The sequence below is a fragment of the Arachis stenosperma genome, chromosome 2 (genome assembly GCF_014773155.1).
Source record: "Arachis stenosperma cultivar V10309 chromosome 2, arast.V10309.gnm1.PFL2, whole genome shotgun sequence".
Lineage (NCBI taxonomy): Eukaryota > Viridiplantae > Streptophyta > Magnoliopsida > Fabales > Fabaceae > Arachis > Arachis stenosperma.
The window spans coordinates 58,253,616-58,279,053 of NC_080378.1; the positions used below are offsets into that span (position 1 = coordinate 58,253,616).

Consider the following 25,438-nt stretch of genomic DNA (forward strand, 5'->3'; position numbering starts at 1 on the left):
AAGGATTACTTGACACTTTCACACCACCAGCATATAGTTAGGGAAAACCACTCTTTTGAGCTTTAGATCATTTTTGACCCTTCTAACCATTGATGCTCAAAATCTTGGACCCTTTTTTCATTTCTCTTTTTATTTTCAATTCTTTTTGTTGTTTCTTTTGTTTCAAGAATCAATCCTTTTCTTATTTCAGAGAATTAATAATACTTCTCTAAGTTCTTGTTCTTCAAGAACCAATATACTCAACTTCAAAATCAAATATGCATAGTTGATTCATACATTCAGAAAAGAGGGATAAGGCTAAAACATCAAAGTAATTAGAATAACTCATAATATAACTCAAGATCTTATGCATTTTACTTCTTTTTCAATAGATTTTTCTTTTTAAGCTTAATGCGTGAATACATAAGACATCTTTGAAAATTTTTCAGAAATAAACTACTAAACTAGAAAGCAAAGATATCCTAAGAGTGATCATGCAACTAGAATAGAAAACAGATAACATACTGAAGTACTAGAAAAACCGAGATAAAAAAGAGATAGGGAGAATAAAACTAGACCACCACAGTGATGGAGGTTGCTGCTCCCTCCGGGGAATCCTCTAGAGCGTTTAAGCTCCTCAAAGTCACGCCTCTGCCTCCTCTACTCCTCCAACATCCTTCTTTGATCTTCCATCATCTAATGGAAGAGAGCAGACTGGTTCTGATGTTTAGCCTCAAATGATCAACTGATGATGTCAACTTCCTTAAAGATGTGGTCAACTGATCCCGGTAGTCACGGGGAGGGAAGTACATCCCCTGAGGTATCTCTGACATATCCTGTGGATGTGGTGGAGCTGGCTCTTGCTTCAGTTCTTGCACAGGCTCTCTAGCATGCTCCATACCCTTCTTTATGATTGGTCTCTACTTTTTGATCAGTGTATCTCCCTCTATGTAAGCTCCAACTGCTGCACATAGGCGGTGAATGAGATGACGGAATACCAGTCTCACAGAGGTAGAGGGCTTGTCCGCTATTCTGTACAACTTTTGAGGGATCACCTCATGCACCTCCACCTTATTGCCGAGCATAATGCAATGAATCATCCCTGAACACTCGACAGTAACCACAGAGCGGTTACTCAAAGGGACGATAGAACATTGGATAAACTCAAACCATCCTCTAGACACCGGCCTAAGGTCAAGCCTACCCAGTTGGTAAGGCCAACCTTGAGCATCCTTCCTCCATTGAGCTCTGGTGCACGAAATTGTGATCATCAATGGCACCATCAACATGGTACGCTCAATTGCAATCTCAACTCTTTATCACAATATCGCACAACTAACCAGCAAGTGCACTGGGTCGTCCAAGTAATAAACCTTACGCGAGTAAAGGTCGATCCCACGGAGATTGTTGGTATGAAGCAAGCTATGGTCATCTTGTAAATCTCAGTCAGGCGGATTCAAATGGTCATGGAGGATTAATGATTAAAAGATAAATAAAACATAAAATAAAGATAGAGATACTTATGTAGTTCATTGGTGAGAATTTCAGATAAGCGTATAGAGATGTTTTGTCCCTTCTGCCTCTCTCCTTTCCTACTGTCTTCATCCAATCCTTCTTATTCCTTTCCATGTCAAGCTGTATGTTGGGCATCACCGTTGTCAATGGCTACAGTCCCGTCCTCTCAGTGAAAATGTTCAACGCACTCTGTCATAGCACGGCTATTCAGCTGTCGGTTCTCGATCATATCGGAATAGAATACAGTGATTCTTTTGCGTCTGTCACTAATGCCCCACAATCGCGAGTTTGAAGCTCGTCACAGTCATTCAATCCTTGAATCCTACTCAGAATACCACAGACAAGGTTTAGACCTTCCGGATTCTCTTGAATACCGCCATCAATTCTAGCTTATACCACGAAGATTCCGATTAAGGGATCCAAGAGATATCCACTCAATCTAAGGTAGAACGGAGGTGGTTGTCAGGAACATGTTCATAGGTGAGAATGATGATGAGTGTCACGGATCATCACATTCATCAAGTTGAGGAACAAGTGATATCTTAGAACAAGAATAAGCCGGATTGAATAGAAGAACAATAGTAATTGCATTGATACTCGAGGTACAGCAGAGCTCCACACCTTAATCTATGGTGTGTAGAAACTCCACTGTTGAAAATACATAAGAACAAGGTCTAGGCATGGCCGAGAGGCCAGCCCCCAATGATCTAAGAACTAGACGTCCAAAGATTAAATACAATAGCAAAAGGTCCTATTTGTAGAGAACTAGTAGCTTAGGTTTTACAAAGATGAGTAAATGACATAAAAATCCACTTCCGGGACCACTTGGTGTGTGCTTGGGCTGAGCATTGAAGCCTTCATGTGTAGAGACTTTTCTTGGAGTTAAACGCCAGCTTTTGTGCCAGTTTGGTCGTTTAACTCCCATTCTTGTGCCAGTTCCAGCGTTAAACACCAAAATTCTTGAGCTGACTTGAAACGCCAGTTTGGGCCATCAAATCTTGAGCAAAGTATGGACGATTATACATTGCTGGAAAGCCCAGGATGTCTACTTTCCAACACAATTGAGAGCGTGCTAGTTCGGTTTCTGTAGCTCCAGAAAATCCACTTCGAGTGCAGGGAGGTCAGAATCCAACAACATCTGCAGTCCTTTTCAGCCTCTGAATCAGATTTTTGCTCAGGTCCCTCAATTTCAGCCAGAAAATACCTGAAATCATAGAAAAATACACAAACTCATAGTAAAGTCCAGAAAAGTGAATTTTAACTAAAAACTAATAAAAATATAATAAAAACTAACTAAAACATACTAAAAACATACTAAAAACAATGCCAAAAAGCGTATTAATTATCCGCTCATCACAACACCAAACTTAAATTGTTGCTTGTCCCCAAGTAACTGAAAATCAAATAAGATAAAAAGAAGAGAATATGCAATGAATTCCAAAAACATCTATGAAGATCAGCATTAATTAGATGAGCGGGGCTTTTAGCTTTTTGCCTCTGAACAGTTTTGGCATCTCACTCTATCCTTTGAAATTTAGAATGATTGGCTTCTATAGGAACTCATAATCCAGATAGTGTTATTGATTCTCCTAGTTAATTATGATGATTCTTGAACACAACTGCTTTATGAATCTTGGCCGTGGCCCAAAGCACTCTGTCTTCCAGTATTACCACCGGATACATACATGCCACAGACACATAACTGGGTGAACCTTTTCAGATTGTGACTCAGCTTTGCTAGAGTCCCCAATTAGAGGTGTCCAGGGTTCTTAAGCACACTCTCTTTTTTTTTCCTTGGATCACGACTTTATTTTTACCCTTGCCTTTTGGTTTAAAGGGCTGTTGGCTTTTTCTGCTTGCTTTCTCTCTTTTTTTTTTCGCACATAATCTCTCTCTCTCTTTTTTGTATTCACTGCTTTTTCTTGCTTCAAGAATCATTTTTATGATTTTTCAGATCCTCAGTAACATGTTTCCTTTTTTCATCATTCTTTCAAGAGCCAACATTCGTGAACAATAAATTCAAAAGACATATGCACTGTTCAAGCATACATTCAGAAGTCAAAGTATTGCCACCACACCAAAATAATTAATCTGTTATAAAATTCAAAATTCATGCAATTTTTCTCTTTTTTTAATTAAGAACATTTTTCATTTAAGAAAGGTGATGGATTCATAGGACATTCATAACTTTAAGGCATAGACACTAAGATACTAATGATCATAAGACACAAACATAAATAAAACATAAAGCATAATTTTCGAAAAAAAGAAAAATAAAGAACAAGGAGATTAAAGAACGGGTCCACCTTAGTGATGGCGGCTTGTTCTTCCTCTTGAAGATCTTATGGAGTGCTTGAGCTCCTCAATGTCTCTTCCTAGCCTTTGTTGCTCCTCTCTTATGATTCTTTGATCTTCTCTAATTTCATGGAGGAGGATGGAATGTTCTTGGTGCTCCACCCTTAGTTGTCCCATGTTGGAACTCAATTCTCCTAAGGAGGTGTTGATTTGCTCCCAATAGTTTTATGGAGGACAGTGCATCCCTTGAGGCATCTTAGGGATTTCACGATGAGGAATTTCCTCATGCTCATGTCTGTGAGTGGGATCTCCTGTTTGCATTGAGCTCCTTCCACACAGATATCCATGAGGACTTGGTCCAACCTTTGATTAAAGTTGACCTTTTTGAGTTTGAAAAGGGACTTCGGAGATCACCTTCTTCTTGGCCACAACTTCATAGAAGTGGTCTTTATGCACCCTTGACATGAATCTCTCCATCTCCCATGACTCGGAGGTGGAAGCTTTTGCCTTCCCTTTCCTCTTTCTAGAGGTTTCTCCGGCCTTAGATGCCATAAATGGTTATGGAAAAACAGAAAGCAATGCTTTTACCACACCAAACTTAGAAGGTTTGCTCGTCCTCGAGCAAAAGAAGAAAGAAGAGAGTAGAAGAAGAAGAAATAGAGGAGATGGAGGTGGCTTTGTTTTTCGGCCAAGGGGGAGAAGTAGTGTGTAGGTTGTGGGAAAATGAAGAAGTGAAGATGGGTTTATATAGGGGTGGAGAAAGGGGTAAGGTTCGTCCATTATGGGTGGGTTTGGGAGGGAAAGTGGTTTGAATTTGAATGGTGAGGTAGGTGGGGTTTTATGAAGGATGGATGTGAGTGGTGAAGAGAATGGTAGGATTTGATAGGTGAGGGATTTTTGGGGAAGAGGTGTTGAGGTGATTGGTGAATGGGTGAAGAAGAGAGAGAGTGGTGGGGTAGCTGGGGATCCTGTGGGGTCCACAGATCCTGAGGTGTCAAGGATAATTCATCCCTGCACCACGTGGCGAGCAAAAATGCTCCTTCTGCCAATCCTGGCGTTAAACGCTGGGATGGTGCCCATTTCTGGCGTTTAACGCCAGCTTCTTGCCCATTCCTGGCGTTAAACTCCAGTCTGGTGCCCCTTTCTGGCGTTAAACGCCCAGAATGGTGCCAGACTGGGCGTTAAACGCCCATTTTGCTATCTTCACTGGTGTTTAAATGCCAGCAGATTTTCCTCCAGGGTGTGCTATTTTTCTTTCTGTTTTTCATGCTGTTTTTGCTTTTTCAATTGATTTTGTGACTTCCCATGATCATCAACCTATAGAAAATATAAAATAACAAAGGAAAATAGATAAATATAACATTGGGTTGCCTCCCAACAAGCGCTTCTTTAATGTCAGTAGCTTGACAGTGGGCTCTCATGGAGCCTCACAGATACTCAGAGCAATGTTGGAACCTCCCAATACCAAACTTAGAGTTTAAATGTGGGGGTTCAACACCAAACTTAGAATTTGGTTGTGGCCTCCTAACACCAAACTTAGAGTTTGACTGTGGGGGCTCTGTTTGACTCTGTTTTGAGGGAAGCTCTTCATGCTTCCTCTCCATGGTTACAGAGGGGTATCCTTGAGCCTTAAACACAAGGGATTCTTCATTCACTTGAATGATCAATTCTCCTTTGTCAACATCAATCACAGCCTTTGTTGTGGCTAGGAAGGGTCTGCCAAGGATGATGGATTCATCCATGCACTTCTCAGTCTCTAGGACTATGAAATCAGCAGGGATGTAATGGTCTTCAACCTTTACCAGAACATCCTCTACAAATCCATAAGCTTGTTTTCTTGAATTGTCTGCCATCTTTAGTGAGATTCTTGCAGCTTGTACCTCAAAGATCCATAGCTTCTCCATTACAGAGAGAGGCATGAGGTTTATGCTTGACTCTAGGTCACACAGAGCTTTCTCAAAGGTCATGGTGCCTATGGTACAAGGTATTGAGAACTTCCCAGGGTCCTGTCTCTTTTGAGGTAATCTCTACCTAGTCAAGTCATCCAATTCTTTGGTGAGCAAAGGGGGTTCATCCTCCCAGGTCTCATTACCAAATAACTTGCCATTTAGCTTCATGATTGCTCCAAGGTGTTTAGCAACTTGCTTTTCAGTGACATCTTATCCTCTTCAGAGGAAGAATACTCATCAGAGCTCATGAATGGCAGAAGTAAATCCAATGGAATCTCTATGGTCTCAGTGTGAGCTTCAGATTCCCATGGTTCCTCATTAGGGAACTCATTGGAGGCCAGTGGACGTCCATTGAGGTCTTCCTCAGTGGCGCTCACTACCTCTTCCTCCTCTCAAAATTTGGCCATGTTGATGGCCTTGCACTCTCCTTTTGGATTCTCTTCTGTATTGCTTGTAAGAGTACTAGGAGGGAGTTCAGTAACTTTCTTACTCAGCTGACCCACTTGTGCCTCCAAGTTTCTAATGGAGGACCTTGTTTCAGTCATGAAACTTTGAGTGGTTTTGATTAGATCAGAGACCATGGTTGCTAAGTCAGAGTGGCTCTGCTTAGAATTCTCTGTCTGTTGTTGAGAAGATGATGGAAAAGGCTTGCATTTGCCAAACCTATTTCTTCCACCATTATTATTTTTGAAACCTTGTTGAGGTCTCTATTGATCCTTCCATGAGAGATTTGGATGATTTCTCCATGAAGGATTATAGGTGTTTTCATAGAGTTCTCCCATGTAATTCACCTCTTCCATTGAAGGGTTCTCAGGATCACAAGCTTCTTCTTCAGATGAAGCGTCCTTAGTACTGCCTGGTGCAGCTTGCATTCCAGACAGACTTTGAGAAATCATATTGACTTGCTGAGTCAATATTTTGTTCTGAGCCAATATGGCATTTAAAGTATCAATCTCAAGAACTCCTTTCTTCTAATTCGTCCCATTGTTCTCAAGATTCCTTTCAGAAGTGTACATGAATTGGTTATTTGTAACCATTTCAATGAGTTCTTGAGCTTCTGCAGGCGTCTTCTTTAGATGAAAAGATCTTCCAGCAGAGCTGTCCAATGATGTCTTGGACAGTTCAGACAGACCATCATAGAAGATACCTATGATGCTCCATTCAGAAAGCATGTCAGAAGGACACTTTCTGATCAATTGTTTGTATCTTTCCCAAGCTTCATAGAGGCATTCACCTTCCTTCTGTCTGAAGGTTTGGACTTCCACTCTAAGCTTACTCAATTTTTGAGGAGGAAAGAACTTTGCCAAGAAGGCATTGACTAACTTTTCCCAAGAGCTCAGGCTTTCTTTAGGTTGTGAGTCCAACCATATCCTAGCTCTGTCTCTTACAGCAAAAGGGAATAGCATAAGTCTGTAGACCTCAGGGTCAACTCCATTGGTCTTGACAGTGTCACAGATTTGCAAGAATTCAGCTAAAAACTAATGAGGATCTTCCAATGGGAGTCCATGGAACTTGTAATTTTGTTGCATTAGAGAAACTAATTGAGGCTTAAGCTCAAAGTTGTTTGCTCCAATGGTAGGGATAGAGATGCTTCTCCCATAGAAGTCGGGAGTGGGTGCAGTAAAGTCACCCAGCACCTTCCTTGCATTATTGGCATTGTTGTTGTTTTTGGCTGCCATGTCTTCTTCTTGTTTGAAGGTTTCTGTTAGCTCCTCTACAGAGAGTAGTGCTTTAGCTTCTCTTAGATTTTGCTTCAAGGTCCTTTCAGGTTCAGGGTCAGCCTCAACAAGAATGCTTTTGTCTTTGCTCCTGCTCATATGAAAGAGAAGAGAACAAGAAAATATGGAATCCTCTATGTCACAGTATAGAGATTCCTTGAGATGTCAGAGGAAAAGAAGAATAGAAGGAGGAGGTAGAAGAATTCGAACTTATCAAGAGGGATAAAGTTCGAATTGTGTATTGAAGAGGAGTGTTAGTTCATAAATAGAAGGATGTGAGAAGAGGGGAAGAATTTTTGAAATGAAAGTAAAAAATTTTAAAATAATTAAAAGAAATTTTGAAAATTTGATTGATGATTTTCGAAAACTAAAGTTGGAAAAGAAATAAAGTGATTTTTGAAAAAGATTTTGAAATTAGAAATCAAAAAGATATGAGTGAAGACTATTTTGAAAAAGATGTGATTAAAAAGATATGATTGAAAAGATATGATTGAAAAACAGTTTAAAAAGATTTGATTTTTAAAATTAATGACTTAGCTAACAAGAAATTTTAAAAGATATGATTCAGACATTAAACCTTTCTCAACAGAAAAGGCAACATACTTGAAATGTTTGAATCAAATCATTAATTGTTAGCAAGTATTTTTCAAAAATGGAAAGAAATTGATTTTGAAAATATATGATTGAAAAGGTATGATTTGAAAATGATTTGATTTTGAAAAATTATGAAAACTTGAAAAAAAATTTGAATTAAAAACAAAATCTTCCCTCTTGTGCCATCCTGGCGTTAAACGCGTAGAATGGTATCCATTCTGGCATTTAACGCCCAAATCACTACCTTTTTGGGCGTTAAACGCCCAGCCAGGTACCCTGGCTAGCGTTTAAACGCCAGTTTTCCTTTTTCATCGGGCGTTTTGAATGCCCAGCTTTTTCTGTGTAATTCCTCTGCTGCATGTTCTGAATCTTCAATTCTCTGTATTATTGACTTGAAAAGACACAAATAAAATTTTTTTTTTGAATTTTTAATGATGAGGAATAATCAAAATGAAACTAAAATCAAATAAACAATGCATGCAAGACACCAAACTTAAAAGTTTGTATACTATTGACACTAACAAATTGAGAATTGATGCTACGATTTTAGGAAATTGCATGATCGGCAAAAATTCCTTCCGGCAAGTGCACCGGTTATCGTCAAGTAAAAACTCACAATAGAGTGAGGTCGAATCCCACAAGGATTGGTTGAGTGAGCAATTCAGATTAGAAGTGTGTTCTAGTTGAGCGGAATCAAGATTTAGATGAGAATTGCGGAATGTAAAATTGGCGGGAAACGTAAATGGCAAGAAATTGAAATTGCGGAATCTTAAATTGCATGAATTAAAGAGCGAGAAGCTAAATTTCTGAAATTAAAAAGGGATCGGGGTGATTGCATGAATTTAATTGCAGAATGTAAAGAGAAAGTGGTAGATCAGAAATGGGGAATTCATTGGGTTTCAGGAGATATTGAGATCTCCGAATCAAAACATTTTTATCCCTTCCTCAACCAATGCGTTCATTGAATTTTGCTTGGCAATCTTATATGATTGGATCCCAATCCCTTGGCTCACCAATTCTCTCTAAAAACAAACAAATTCCCAATCCCTTGGTTTAAATGTTCATAAGAAGAGATGACGCTCGATCACTGATTATACCACACAGTTTCATGAACCACAATTTGGTAGGATTACATGTCACAATATCCATCCAAACCCCAATCCAATTCACTGTGAGAAAGCTTCTCTAGCATGAATCCTCCATTCCTTTCCCAAGGTTCCGAAGGATTCCAATTATGGATAGTTTCTTTCCCAAGACAACTAACCAATGGAATTAGATCGAGAAGCTTTCTAACAAAAATTCAAGAGAAAAGATTGAAGAAGAAGATAAAAACTATTATTGATTCATTGAATTACAATAGAGCTCCCTAACCCAATGAAAGGGGGTTTAGTGAGTCATAGCTCTGAATTCAATTACAAAAAGTATGAAAACCAGAAAAAAAATCCAAAAGTCCTCCTACTAACTTAAATTCTATCCTATTTATACACTTTCTAAATTGAGCTTCTGTTGTGTTTCTTGGGCTTTGAGGCCTTTCCCTGATTTCCTTTTGCTTTGGGTTTATGATCCATAATCCTGATGAGGCTGCTGATCCAATTCTGTAACATTCATTGAGCCAACTTAGTGATAATCAAGTAATGACACATGACTCAACAAATTGAAATTCCAGACTCATCAATTCTTCAGGCCCAATCCCATAAACCATGATATTCAATTGGGTTTCATACCAGAGTACGTTTAAGTTAATGTTTGTGCTCAAATGCTAACTTAAAACTGCAATATCTTTGGCCCAGAAACCTTTTCAAATAGTGGCGTTTAAGTTGCAGTTTAAGCTTAAACGTTGGACACTCCTGGAGGTGGTATAACTCAAGCACGTTTAAGCTTCAGTTTAAGGTTAAACTGAAGCTTAAACGTGGAAATGGAAGAAAGCAACCCTGGAGGGTAAAGTAGTCGAACACGTTTAAGCTTCAGTTTAAGGTTAAACTGAAGCTTAAACGTGGAAATGGAAGAAAGCAACCCTGGAGTGTGAATTTGGTCGAACACGTTTAAGCTTCAGTTTAAGGTTAAACTGAAGCTTAAACGTGGAAATGAAGAAAGCAACCCTGGAGGAGAATTTTGGTCGAACACGTTTAAGCTCCAGTTTAAGGTTAAACTGGAGCTTAAACGTGGAAATGGCTCCCTGGTGCATTTCTCACTTCTGGCGTTTAACTTCCAGTTTAAGGTTAAACTAGAGGTTAAACGCCACTTTCAGCTTTTCCTCAGCTTTCATGATTTTGGCGTTTAAGCTCCAGTTTAAGCTTAAACTGGAGCTTAAACGCCACTGATAGTTCCCAGCATTATATGGCTTGGCAGTTTAAGTTCCAGTTTAAGCTTAAACTGGAACTTAAACTCCACATGTGATATTCAAGCTTCCTTTATTGATTTTGTTGCTTCCTTGCCTAACCTCTTCTTCCCTGAAATCATCCAAACAACTGCATCAAAGTCTTGCAAAATTTCATGAGAAATCTTCCATTCATAGCATTCAAGTAATATAACTAAAAACTCATGGAATTTGCATCAAAATCATACTGTTTGGATGGTTCATTGCTTTGTTATTCATTTAACCATTCTTGGTTACTTTAAGCTCAAGAAAATGCATAAAACAACTAAAACTAACAGAAAAATGCTAGTGAAACTAGCCTAAGATGCCTTGGCATCAAGAATGCATATGAAAAACAACAAAACACTCGAGACAAGAGAATGTAAAGATCAGAACAAGGAAATCATCAAGAACAACTTGAAGATCAATGAAGAACACAATGCATGCAATTTTTTTTTTGAAAATTAGATGAATGCAATTGACACCAAACTTAAAATTAGACACTAAACTCAAACAAGAAACATAAAACATTTTTTTTTATTTTAAGATTTTATACAAAAAATTTTCGAAAACATAAAATAAAATTACCTAATCTAAGCAACAAGATGAACCGTCAGTTGTCCAAACTCGAACAATCCGCGGCAACGGCGCCAAAAACTTGGTGCACGAAATTGTGATCATCAATGGCGCCATCAACATGGTACGCTCAATTGCAATCTCAACTCTTTATCCCAACTTCGCACAACTAACCAGCAAGTGCACTGGGTCGTCCAAGTAATAAACCTTACGCGATTAAGGGTCGATCCCATGGAGATTGTTGGTATGAAGCAAGCTATGGTCATCTTGTAAATCTCAGTCAGGCGGATTCAAATGGTTATGGAGGATTAATGATTAAAAGATAAATAAAACATAAAATAAAGATAGAGATACTTATGTAGTTCATTGGTGAGAATTTCAGATAAGCGTATGGAGATGCTTTGTCCCTTCCGCCTCTCTGCTTTCCTACTGTCTTCATCCAATCCTTCTTATTCCTTTCCATGGCAAGCTGTATGTTGGGCATCACCGTTGTCAATGGCTACAGTCCCGTCCTCTCAGTGAAAATGTTCAACGTGCTCTGTCACAGCACGGCTATTCAGCTGTCGGTTCTCGATCATGTCGGAATAGAATCCAGTGATTCTTTTGCGTCTGTCACTAACGCCCCGCAATCGCGAGTTTGAAGCTCGTCACAGTCATTCAATCCTTGAATCCTACTCAGAATACCACAGACAAGGTTTAGACCTTCCGGATTCTCTTGAATACCGCCATCAATTCTAGCTTATACCACGAAGATTCCGATTAAGGGATCCAAGAGATATCCACTCAATCTAAGGTAGAACGGAGGTGGTTGTCAGGCACATGTTCATAGGTGAGAATGATGATGAGTGTCACGGATCATCACATTCATCAAGTTAAGGAACAAGTGATATCTTAGAACAAGAATAAGCCGGATTGAATAGAAGAACAATAGTAACTGCATTGATACGCAAGGTACAGCAGAGCTCCACACCTTAATCTATGGTGTGTAGAAACTCCACTGTTGAAAATACATAAGAACAAGGTCTAGGCATGGCCGAGAGGCCAGCCCCCAATGATCTAAGAACTAGACGTCCAAAGATGAAAATACAATAGCAAAAGGTCCTTTTTGTAGAGAACTAGTAGCTTAGGGTTTACAAAGATGAGTAAATGACATAAAAATCCACTTCCGGGCCCACTTGGTGTATGCTTGGGCTGAGCATTGAAGCTTTCATGTGTAGAGACTTTTCTTGGATTTAAACGCCAGCTTTTGTGCCAGTTTGGGCGTTTAACTCCCATTCTTGTGCCAGTTCCGGCGTTAAACACCAGAATTCTTGAGCTGACTTGGAACGCCTGTTTGGGCCATCAAATCTCGGGCAAAGTATGGACTATTATACATTGTTGGAAAGCCCCGGATGTCTACTTTTCAACGCAATTGAGGGCGCACCAATTGGCTATCTGTCCAGAAAATCCACTTCGAGTGCAGGGAGGTCAGAATCCAACAGCATCTGCAGTCCTTTTCAGCCTCTGAATCAGATTTTTGCTCAGGTCCCTCAATTTCAGCCTGAAAATACCTGAAATCACAGAAAAACACACAAACTCATAGTAAAGTCCAGAAAAGTGAATTTTAACTAAAAACTAATAAAAATATAATAAAAACTAATTAAAACATACTAAAAAAAATACTAAAAACAATGCCAAAAAGCGTATAAATTATCCGCTCATCAAGCTCCAAGCATGCAGATGTCCACAAAAACTTACTCCAACCTTTGGTCAATGTTGACCCTTCGAGTGTATGAATAAGGGTCATCTCGTGGCTCTGGCAACTGTAGCGCCACCCTCACACTCTCAGGAATAAAATCCATGATGTGCCCTCTGACCATGGTGCACCAATTCTTTGGCTCTGGGTTCACGCTTGTATCATGCTTCTTTGTGACCCAAGTGTTAGCATAGAACTCATGCACCATCAACACTCCAGCCTCAGTCATGGGGTTCGCCAGAATTTCCCAACCCTATCTCAGCATTAGGGATGGTGTCACTTGGTAGTGAGCTTGATAGTCTCTCAACAGAAATTTGCTTTGAGATTTGCCCAATCTGCCTCTCTAGGTTCTTCATGGAGGCTTCCTGGTTCTTTGTGGTCAACTCTTGGTTCTTTATCATCTTTTCCATGAGCATTTCCAGATTAGTGATTCTCTGAGAGTCTTGTGAGATTGGTTGATTATGGGGTGTTGATGATTGATGGTAAGTATTCTGATTGGAAGCTTGGTTGTTGGATGGATGAAGGTTAGAGTTGGGGTAAGTGTGTTGTGGTTTTCGGTATGTGTTTTGGTTAGTATTCGGCTGGTTGTTGTGGTTTGTGTTTTTCCAATTGTTTTGAGTTGAGTTCCTTTGCCATGGCTGTTGAGTTTGATTGTGGTTGTCTCCCCATCTGAGGTTGGGATGGTTTTTCCAAGAGGGATTGTAAGTATCACCATAGACTTTATTTGATCCAAAATTCTGATTGTGCATATACTGGACTTGTTCTTGCTGTTGTTCCTCTTGAATTTCTTCATTTTGTCCCCAAACGGTTGATGGTTGGCTTGTGTTGACTGCTGCAACTTGGATATTGTCAATCCTCTTGGCCATTTGCTCAAATTGTTGTTGAATTTGCTGTTGCATCATTTTGTTTTGAGCTAGGATTGAATCCACTCCTTCCAACTCCATCACTCCTTTCCTTTGTGATGGTAGACGTTGCCTTTGGTGAGCAAAGAAGTACTGGTTGTTGGCCACCATATCAATAAGATTCTGGGCTTCCTCTGCAGTTTTCATGAGTTGCAAAGAGCCTCCAGCTGAGTGATCCAATGCTTCCTGGGATTTCAATGTTAAGCCTTCATAAAATTCTGCAACTTATCCCATTCAGTGAACATTTCAGGGGGACACTTCCTGATAAGAGCCTTGTATCTCTCCCATGCCTCATAGATGGGTTCAGCCTCCATTTATGTGAATGTTTGTACCTCAATCTTCAACCTAATGACCCTTTGAGGTGGGTAAAATTTGGCAAGGAACTTGGTTACTAAATCATCCCAATTATTGATGCTGTCTCTTGGGAAGGATTCCAACCATTGAGTGGCTTTGTCTCTGAGAGAAAATGGAAAGAGCAGTAGCTTGTAGCTGTCAGGAGGCACACCATTGGTCTTGACCGTATCACAGATCCTCAAGAAGGTTGACAAGTGTTGGTTGGGGTCTTCAAGTGGTCCTCCTCCATAAGAGCAATTATTTTGAACTAGAGTGATAAGTTGTGGCTTTAGTTCAAAATTATTTGCATTGACATTTGGAGTTAAGATGCTGCTTCCACAATGTCTAGGATTTGCAAAAGTATAGGAAGCCAAAACTCTCCTCTGTGGTGGATTGTTGTTGTTATTGGCTGCTCCTCCTGGTGGATTGGTTGAATGTTCCTCCATGTCTTGAAATTCTTCTTCTGACTCCTCCTCCCCAATAATGTTTTTTCCTCTTTCAGCTCTCCCTATTCTCCTGAGAGTTCGTTCGTCTTACTCATGAAAGGTGGGTATGGTTCTTCTTGTATCTGATATACAAGCAAACCACAAGAAACACACAAAAACAAGTGATATTTCAATCTATTTCTAGAATGAAATTTGAGTTAGCTTAAGCAAAAATTCAAACAGTTAGTGGGTTAGACAAAAATCAAAGAAACAGAAAAGAAAAAGTGCTTGATCTAGACCTACACTTCACTTAATCATTGTCAATCTAATTCAATCCCCGGCAACAGTGCCAAAAACTTGATGTGTGGAAAACGATCCAACACAAAACTCACCGGCAAGTGTACCGGGTCGCATCAAGTAATATAACTCACATGAGTGAGGTCGATCCCACAGGGATTGAAGGATTGAGCAATTTTAGTTTAGTGAGTGATTTAGTCAAGCGAATCAAGTGTTGGTTGAGTGGTTTGTAACTGACAGAAGCTAAATTGCTTGAAATGTAAAGGGAGAGGGGGAATTGCAGTAAATTAAAGAGCAAATGAAGTAAAGAAGCAGAATCTTAAAGTGCAAGTAATATAAGGTGCAGAAACTTAGATTGTAAGTAATGTAAATAGCTGAAGCTTAAAGTGCAAGAAATGTAAATTGCTTGAATCATAAAAGGAATTGGGAGTTAGGATTGCAGAATTAAACAAGCAAAGGTAAATTGCATTAAACATAAAAGAGAAAATTGAATTGCAGTGAAGTAAATCTCAAACAGAAGAGTAAAATGCCTTGGAGAATTTAAAACAGAGAAGTAGTGCTTAATTTGCAGCAAATTGAAAGTGGTTGAAGATCTCAGGAGTGGAAGAGGCTAGATAACAAGTCTAGATCTCAAATCCTTCCTTGATCCAACAAGAACAGTTGCAAAAGAAAATAAAGGTAAGCAAGTTGCAGAAAGAGTAGAAGAAGAAGCAATGAACCGAAAGTATAATTCAATTTTGCAGAAAATTAAAGAAGAGATCTCAAGGTGAGATTGAAACAGAAGTTCTTCAATTCTTCACCCAAGATCCAAGACAATGAAAGTAGAGAGTGCTCAAGCAAGAACAAGGAAGAAGAGAGATCAATTCTCCTCCCCAATTCTCTAAGATCTAAATTCAAAAGTAAAAGCTCCAAATTAAAATGCAAAATTCAAAGTAAAGTCTAGAGGTTCCAAAGTAAAAAAAAGGTCCTAATTACATCAAACTAGCTCCTATTTATACACTTTCTATTCTTGGATTTTGGGATTTGGATGGGCTTTTGATTTGGTGAAGAAATGAATTAAGTTGGATTTTTAATTGAATTTTAGCCCAAGTTGAGATGTGCTCCCAGGAGGATGCTCAGCTCACAAGTTGAGCTGAGCATTGAGGCCTTGTGTGTATTTGCCTTGTACCGTGCCAAGCATCAGGGGAATGCTCAGCTCACAAGTTGAGCTGAGCATTGGTGCCTTGGTGCCAATTTGGTGCGCGTATTGTGCTGCTGGCCCGTGCCGAGATGCTTGCGTGATGCCCATGAAGTAGCGCTCTGCTCACTAAGTGAGCTGAGCATTGGCTCTTCCAAGGGAAGGTCCTTGGTTCGAAACCCATGGGAAGCATGCGCTAAAGCTTTTCCTTGGTTTTCTTGTGGTGCCTTGCTTCCTTGCTTCCTCAAGGTGTGGGGTTCGAATCCTAGGGAATGCATTTTGGCCATTTTTGGCTTATTTTCCTTGTGAGTAGCGCCTCCCTCATCCCCCTTGGTCATGGGTTCAAGTTTTGGGGCATGCACTTGCAACTTGTTTTATTTGAATTATTCCTCAATGCTTTCGACAATGCTCACTTAGTGAGCTGAGCATTGTTTTTCTTTTCCTTGTTTCTTGGCTTCCTATTGTGCTCAGCTCACAAAGTGAGCAAAGCATTGTGCCTTGGTCCCATGGGAGTGAGTGTAGTGCTCACTTAGTGAGCATTGTGCTCTTGGAGTGAGCTTCAAGGTTTCATGCGCCACACTTCCTCCTTTCTTGAGCCATACTTCTTAGGCTACGTTTTCTTCTTTTCTTCTTTTCTTCACCTACAATTAATCAAAATAACCAATCAAAGTATCACCAAATTCACAAGGTTTATAAATCATTAAAAATCAATTAAATTTAGCCTAAACCTCATGATTTAGCATCAATTAAATGGTGGTTGCTTGTTTCAAAGAAGTCATGCATTTCCATTCCAAATTACTCACTTAGAATGCAAGAAAGTGCATAAAACCTAATGAAAACAAAGAAAAAGACTAGTGAAACTAGGCTTAGATGACTTGTCATCAGGGGGCTTTCTCATTTCTTTTTCTTGAAGATTCTCCAGTCTTTGGTGCCATGGAGGTAAGATAAAAGAAGCAAAAAGCGGAGTGTCCAACACCAAACTTAAAGATTTTGCTCGTCCCCGAGCAAATAAAAATATAAGAAAAGAAAAAGACAAGAAAATAGAAGGATGAGATAGATGAGATAGGGTATAGGCTTTGGCCTTTGGGTGAAGAGAGGGAAGAGATGAAGAAAGGCAATGTGTATGGTGAAGAGTATGGAAGAAGGGAAGAGTAGTAAAGGTGTGGTGAAAGTGGATGAAGTAAGGGGTATTTATAAGAGAGGGTGGTGTGGATTCGGTTATGGGTAGACAAAAATGAGGGAGAGGGGAATTGAATGTGGTTGTTGGAAAGAGAGATGGATAGGATTCATGAGAGGTGATTGGGTGGAGTGAAAGGTGGGGTGAGAGAATCAAAGGAAGTGATGGGTGATGGGATGGATGAATGTAGATGAAAAAGTGGGTGAAAAACGAGTGAGAATGGATAAGAGTGAGGAAATGGTGAAGTGGTTGGTGGTTGGGTGTTATCCATTGGCCAAAGACTTCATAATTCAAATTTCACCATGCTGCCCCTCTGGGGTTGAACGCCAGGCTGGCATTGAATGCTACCAGGGGGTTCTCTTTTTTTGGCATTCAATGCCAAGAAGGGGCGTTGAACGCCCTAAAGGGACCAAAAATTGGTCATGGCTGCCTCCCATTTGGACATTTAACGTCCAAGCTTTCACTTCCCCTGGGCGGTGAGCGCCAAATCTGGCGTTCAATGCCAGCAGGGGGCATCCTCTAGGGTATGCTGTTTTTCCTTCTTCTCATCCCTGTTCCTATTCTGAGTACTATACATGATCACAAACGTCAGAAAAGTGAGAAAAACTATGAAAATCAATAGAAAATAAAATGATATTAAATCACAATAAAATAGCATAAATGAAAGTAAAAGTAAACTATAGGATACATATGGTTGGGTTGCCTCCCAACAATCGCTTCTTTACCGTCATTAGCTTGACGAATGGTGGACGAAATTGTGATCCTCAAAGTTGGTCTCTTTGTATTTGTATGAAATCAAAAATACCCCAAAGAGATCATGGTGTGATGAATTGGGATCTTAATAATCCCTGGTGTGATCATAACTTCGTTCAACTTAACCAGCAAGTATACTGGGTCATCCAAGTAATACCTTACGTGAGTAAGGGTCGATCCCACAGAGATTGTTGGTATGAAGCAAGCTATGGTCACCTTGTAAACCTCAGTTATGCAGATTAAATGGTTATGGATTTCGAAAATTAATAATAAACAGAAAATAAAATAGGATAGAAATACTTATGTAAATTAATGGTGGGGATTTCAGATAGGCATGTGGAGATGCTAGAATCCTCTCGAATCTCTACTTTCTTATTACATTCATCCAATCCTTCTTACTCCTTTCCATGGCAAGCTGTATGTAGGGCATCACCGTTGTCAATGGCTACTTTTTATCCTCTCGGGAAAATGGTCCTATGCGCTGTCACTGCATGGCTAATCGTCTGGAGGCATCGCCCTTGCCGATGGCTACATTCCATCCTCTCAGTGAAAATGGTCCAAATGCTCTGTCACAGCACGGCTAATCATCTGTCGGTTCTCAATCAGGTTGGAATAGAATCCCTTGATTCTTTTGCGTCTGTCACTAACGCCCAGCCTTCAGGAGTTTAAAGCTCGTCACAGTCATTCAATACCGGAATCCTACTCGAAATACCACAGACAAGGTTAGACTTTCCGGATTCCCGGGATCCTACTCGGAATACCACAGACAAGGTTAGACTTTCCGGATCCCCATGAATGCCGCCATCTATCTAGCTTATACCACGAAGATTCTGTTGGGGAATCTAAGAGATATGCGCCCGGCCTAAAGTAGAACGGAAGTGGTTGTCAATCACGCGCGTTCATAGGTGAGAATGATGATGAGTGTCAGGGATCATCACATTCATCAAGCTGAAGTGCAACGTATATCTTGGAATAAGAATAAAAGAGAATTGAATAGAAAGTAATGGTAATTGTATTGAAATTTGAGGTACAGCAGAGCTCCACACCCTTAATCTATGGTGTGTAGAAACTCCACCGTTGAAAATACATAAGTGAAAGGTTCAGGCATGGCCGAATGGCCAGCCCCCGAAAATGTGATCAATAGCCTCGTAAGATGAAGAATAAAACAAAACTGAGACCAAAGATGAAACGTGGTCAAAAAGACGTCTAATACAATAGTTAAATGTCCTATATATACTAGACTAGCTACTAGGGTTTACATGAGTAAGTAATTGATGCATAAATCCACTTCCGGGGCCCACTTGGTGTATGCTTGGGCTGAGCTTGATCTATCCACGAGCTGAGGCTTCTCTTGGAGTTGAACGCCGAGTTATTGCCTGTTTCTGGCGTTCAACTCCGGGTTATGACGTGTTTCTGGCGTTTAACTCCAGACAGCAGCATGTACTTGGCGTTGAGCGCCACTTTACGTCATCAATTCCCAAATAAAGTATGGACTATTATATATTTCTGGAAAGCTCTGAATGTCTACTTTCCAACGCCGTTAAGAACGCGCCATTTGGAGTTCTGTAGCTCCAGAAAATCCAATTTGAGTGCAGGAAGGTCAGAATCCAACAGCATCAGCAGTCCTTTTGTCAGCCTTTTTTCAGAGATTTGCTCAAGTCCCTCAATTTTAGCCAGAAATTACCTGAAATTACAGAAAAATACACAAACTCATAGTAAAGTCCAGAAATGTGAATTTAACATAAAAACTAATGAAAACATCCATGAAAGTAGCTTGAACTTACTAAAAACTACCTAAAAATAATGCCAAAAAGCGTATAAATTATCCGCTCATCACAACACCAAACTTAAATTGTTGCTTGTCCCCAAGCAACTGAAAATCAAATTGGATAAAAAGAAGTGAATATACTATAAATTCCAAAATATCAATGAATATTAATTCTAATTAGATGAGCGGGACTTGTAGCTTTTTGCTTCTGAACAGTTTTGGCATCTCACTTTTTCCTTTGAAGTTCAGAATGATTGGCTTCTCTAGGAACTTAGAATTTTGGATAGTGTTATTGACTTTCTTAGTTAAGCATGTTGATTCTTGAACACAACTACTTATGAGTCTTGGTTGTGGCCCTAAGCACTTTGTTTTCCAATATTACCACCGGATATATAAATGCCACAGACACATAACTGGGTGAACCTTTTTAGATTGTGACTCAGCTTTGCTAGAGTCCCCAGTTAGAGGTGTCCAGAGCTCTTAAGAACACTCTTTTGCTTTGGATCCTTTTTACCCTTGCCTTTTGGTTTTAAGGGCTATTGGCTTTTTCTGCTTGCTTTTTCTTTTTCTTTCTATATATTTTTTTTCGCCAATTTTTTTTTTCGCAAGCTTCTTCTTTTTCACTGCTTTTTCTTGCTTCAAGAATCAATTTCATGATTTTTCAGATCATCAATAACATTTCTCTTTGTCCATCATTCTTTCAAGAGTCAACAGTTTTAACATTCATAAACAACAAGATCAAAATTATGCACTGGTCAAGCATTCATTCAAAAAACAAAAGTATTGTCACCACATCAATATAATTAAACTAAATTCAAGGATAAATTCGAAATTCATGTACTTCTTATTCTTTTGAATTAAAGCATATTTTATTTAAGAGAGGTGAAGGATTAATGGATTTTATTCATAGCTTTAAGACATGGTTACTACATACTAATGATCATGAAGTAGAAACACAAAATATAGATAAACATAACATAGAAACCGAAAAACAGAAAGAAATAAGAACAAGGAATGAATCCACCTTAGTGGCGTTTTCTTCTTGAAGGACCAACAATGTCCGTAAGCTCTTCTATGTCCCTTCCTTGCCTTTGTTGCTCCTCCCTCATTGTTCTTTGATCTTCTCTTATTTCATGGAGAATGATGGAGTGCTCATGATGTTCCACCCTTAATTGTTCCACATTGTGGCTTAAATCTTCTAAGAAAGTGTTGGGAGGAAAGTGCATCGCTTGAGGCATCTCAGGGATTTCTTGATGATGAGCTTCCTCATGCATCTCTTGAGAACCGTGGAGGGTCTCTCTTGCTTGCTCCATCCTCTTCTTGGTGATAGGCTTATCCTCTTCAATGGAGATGTCTCCTTCTATGATAACTCCAGCTGAGTAACATAGATGGCAAATAAGGTGAGGAAAAGCTAGCCTTGCCATGGTGGAGGGCTTTTCGGCTATTTTGTAGAATTCATTGGAGATGACTTCATGAACTTCTACTTCCTCTCCAATCATGATGCTATGAATCATGATGGCCCGATCCACAGTAACTTCGGATCGGTTGCTAGTGGGAATGATGGAGCGTTGAATGAACTCCAACCATCCTCTAGCCACAGGCTTGAGGTCCAGTCTTCTTAGTTGGACTGGCTTGCCTTTGGAGTCTCTCTTCCATTGAGCTTCTTCCACACATATGTCCATAAGGACTTGGTCTAACCTTTGATTAAGGTTGACCCTTCTAGTGTAGGGAAGTACATCTTCTTGCATCATGGGCAAGTGGAACGCCAATTTCACATTCTCCGGACTAAAATCTAAGTATTTCCCCCGAACCATTGTGAGATAATTCTTTGGACTCGGGTTCATACTTTGATCATGGTTCCTAGTGATCCATGCATTGTCATAGAACTCTTGAACCATTAAGATTCCGACTTGTTGCATGGGGTTGGTTAGGACTTCCCAACCTCTTCTTCGGATCTCATGTCGGATCTCCGGATACTCATTTTTCTTGAGCTTGAAAGGGACCTCAGGGATCACTTTCTTCTTTGCCACAACATCATAGAAGTGGTCTTGATGGCTTTTGGAGATGAATCTTTCCATCTCCCATGACTCGGAGGTGGAAGCTTTTGTCTTCCCTTTTCCTTTTCTAGAGGATTCTCCGGCCTTAGGTGCCATTGATGGTAATGGAAAAACAAATAGCTTATGCTTTTACCACACCAAACTTAAAAATATTGCTCGCCCTCGAACAAGAGAAGAAAGAAGAGAAGAAGAAGAAGAAAAAAATATTGAGGAGAAGGTGGAGTGTGGGATTCGGCCAAGGTATAGAAGAGGGGGTTGTGATGTGTGAAAATGAAGTGGAATGGAGGGGTTTATATAGGGAAAGGGGAGAGGGTAGGTTCGGTCATTTTAGGGTGGGTTTGGGTGGGAAAGTGTTTTTGAATTTTGAAGGTGGGTAGGGTTTATGGGGAAGAGTGGATGGATGTGAGTGGTGAATAGGTGATGGGGAAGAGAGATTGAGGTGATTGGTGAAGGGTTTTGGGAAAAAGAGTGTTTATTGGGAAGAGAGATTCAGAGATTGAAGTTGTTGGGAAGTGTAACATGGGGGGGAGTGTAAATAGGATTAGGAGGTAAGGTGGGAATATGTTAGGTGATGATCCTGTGGGGTCCACAGATCCTGAGGTGTCAAGGAATTCCATCCCTGCACCAAATAGGCATGTAAAATGCCTTTGCATACCATTCTGGCGTTTAAATGCCGAGGTGATGCACGTTCTGGGTGTTCAACGCCCATGTAAAGCATGTTCTGGGCGTTCAACGCCCATATGTAGCATGTTTCTGGCGTTGAACGCCAGTTCCATGCTTGTTACTGGCGTTCAGTGCCAGCTTTTCTCAATGCACATTCCTGGCGTTCAAATGCCAGAATGTTGCTTATTTCTGGCATTCAGCGCCAGATTCATGCTCTGTTCTGGCATTGAACGCCAGCCAGATGCTCCTTACTGGCGTTGAACGCCAGTCTGTCCTTCCTCTAGGGTGTGATTTTTCTTCTGCTGTTTTTTTATTCTATTTTTAATTTTTATATTTTTTTCGTGACTCCACATGATCATGTACCTAATAAAACACAAAATAATAATAAAATAAAATAAAATAAAAATTAGATAAATAAAATTGGGTTGCCTCCCAACAAGCGCTTCTTTAATGTCAATAGCTTGACAGTGGGCTCTCATGGAGCCACAAGGTGATCAGGTCAATGTTGTATAGTCCCAACACCAAACTTAGAGTTTGGATATGGGGTCTTAACACCAAACTTAATGTTTGGTTGTGGCCTCCCAACACCAAACTTAAAGTTTGACTGTGGGGGCTCTTCTTGATTCTAAACTGAGAGAACCTCTTCATGCTTACTCTCTTTTGTCACAGAGGGATGGCCATGTGCCTTAAACACAAGGTAGTCCCCATTCAATTGAAGGACTAATTCACCTCTGTTGACATCTATCACAGCTCCTGCTGTGGCTAGGAAAGGTCTTCCAAGGATGATGCATTCATCCTCTTCCTTCCTAGTGTCTAAGATTATGAAATCAGCAGGGATGTAAAGGCCTTTAACCTTTACTAACACGTCCTCTACTATTCCATAAGCTTGTCTCAATGATTTGTCTGCCAATTGTAATGAGAACAAGGCAGGTTGTACCTCAATGATCCCCATCTTCTCTATTACAGAGAGTGGCATAAGATTTATCCCTGACCCCAGATCACATAGAGCTTTTTCAAAGGTCATGGTGCCTATGGTACAAGGTATTAAGAACTTAGCAGGATCTTGTCTTTTTTGAGGTAAAATTTTTTGAATCCAGGTGTCTAGTTCCCTAATGAGCAAGGGAGGTTTACTTTCCCAAGTCTCATTACCAATCAACTTGGCATTCAGCTTCATGATAGCTCCTAAATATTGAGCAACTTGCTCTCCAGTCACGTCTTCATCCTCTTCAGAGGAAGAATAGTCTTCAGAGCTCATGAATGGCAGAAGGAGATTTAATGGAATCTCTATGGTCTTTATATGAGCCTCAGATTCCTTTGGATCCTTAATAGGAAACTCCTTCTTGCTTGAGGGACATCCCAGGAGGTCTTCCTCACTAGAATTTTTGTCCTCCTCCTCCCTTGTGCATTCGGCCATGTTGATTACATCAATGGCCTTGCACTCTCCTTTTGGATTCTCTTCTGTATTGCTTGGGAGAATACTGGGAGGAGTTTCAATGACTTTCTTACTCAGCTGGCCTACTTGTGCCTCCAGATTTCTAATGGAGGATCTTGTTTCACTCATGAAACTGAAAGTGGCCTTTGACATATCAGAGACTAGATTGGATAAATTAGAAGTGTTTTGTTCAGAATTCTCTGTCTGTTGCTGAGAAGATGATGGAAAAGGCTTGCTATTGCTCAGGCTATTGCGTCCACCATTGTTAAAGCCTTGTTGAGGCTTTTGTTGATCCTTCCATGAGAAATTTGGATGATTTCTCCATGATAAATTATAGGTGTTTCCATAAGGTTCACCCATGTAATTAACCTCTGCCATTGCAGGGTTCTCAGGATCATAAGCTTCTTCAGAAGCTGCCTCTTTAGTACTGTTGGATGCATTTTGCCATCCATCCAGACTTTGAGAAATCATGTTGACTTGCTGAGTCAACACTTTGTTCTGAGCCAATATGGCATTCAGAGCATCAATTTCAAGAACTCATTTCTTCTGAGGTATCCCATTATTCACGGAGTTCCTCTCAGAAGTGTACATAAATTGGTTATTTGCAACCATGTCAATGAGTTCTTGAGCTTCTGCAGGTGTTTTTTTTAGGTGGATGGATCCACCTGCAGAATGGTCCAATGACATTTTCGAAAATTCAGATAGACCATAATAGAATATATCTAATATGGTCCGTTCTGAAAACATGTCAGATGGACACCTTTTGGTCAGCTGCTTGTATCTTTCCCAAGCTTCATAGAGGGATTCACCATCTTTCTGTTTGAAGGTCTGAACATCCACTCTAAGCTTGCTCAGCTTTTGAGGAGGAAAGAATTTATCCAAGAAGGCTGTGACCAGCTTATCCCAAGAGTCCAGGCTATCCTTAGGTTGTGAATCCAACCATATTCTAGCTCTGTCTCTTACAGCGAAAGGGAAAAGCATGAGTCTGTAGACTTCAGGATCAACTCCATTCGTCTTAACAGTCTCACAAATCTGCAAGAACTCAGTTAAAAACTGGTAAGGATCTTCAGATGGAAGTCCATAAAACTTGTAATTCTGTTGCATTAAAGCAACTAGTTGAGGCTTAAGCTCAAAATTATTGGCTCCAATGGCAGGAATGGAGATGCTTCTTCCATCAAATTTGGACGTTTGCTTTGTGAAGTCACCAAGCATTCTCCTTGCATTATTATTATTTTCGGCTGCCATCTCCTTCTCCTGCTCTAATGTTTCTGAAAGGTTACCTTTAGATTGTTGTAGTCTAGCTTTTCTGAGTTTTCTCTTCAGAGTCCTTTCAGGTTCAGGATCAATTTCAACAAGAGTGCCTTTTTCCTTGTTCCTGCTCATATGAAAGAGAAGAAAACAAGAAAAGAAGAGGAATCCTCTATGTCACAGTATAGAGATTCCTTTATGTTAGTAGAAGAAGAAAGGGGAGAAGAATGTAGAAGAGTGGATTCGGATATTTAGATGGAGAGAGGTGAAGAGAAGTGTTAGTAATTAAATAATTAAATAGAATAAGAGAGAAGAGATAGAAAATTCGAAAATAATTTTAAAAAGGGGTTAGTAATTTTCAAAAATTAGAGATAAGATATAATTAAAATTAAAATTTAGAACAAAAAGAATTTTCGAAAAAGAGGTGAGATATTTTCGAAAATTAGAGAGGGAAAAGTAGTTAGGTGGTTTTGAAAAAGATAAGAAACA

General features: G+C 39.8%; 2 non-coding genes across 2 annotated transcripts; both read left to right on the forward strand.

Moving 5' to 3' along the window:
• The first annotated feature begins 6,904 nt into the window (after positions 1–6,904).
• Positions 6,905–7,012, forward strand: LOC130965007 (small nucleolar RNA R71). Its single transcript, XR_009081067.1, has one exon. It is a non-coding gene; the product is annotated as a small nucleolar RNA R71 (small nucleolar RNA).
• Positions 7,013–24,446: 17,434 nt separating this feature from the next.
• Positions 24,447–24,550, forward strand: LOC130964505 (small nucleolar RNA R71). The gene has a single exon (XR_009080595.1). It is a non-coding gene; the product is annotated as a small nucleolar RNA R71 (small nucleolar RNA).
• Positions 24,551–25,438: the final 888 nt, after the last annotated feature.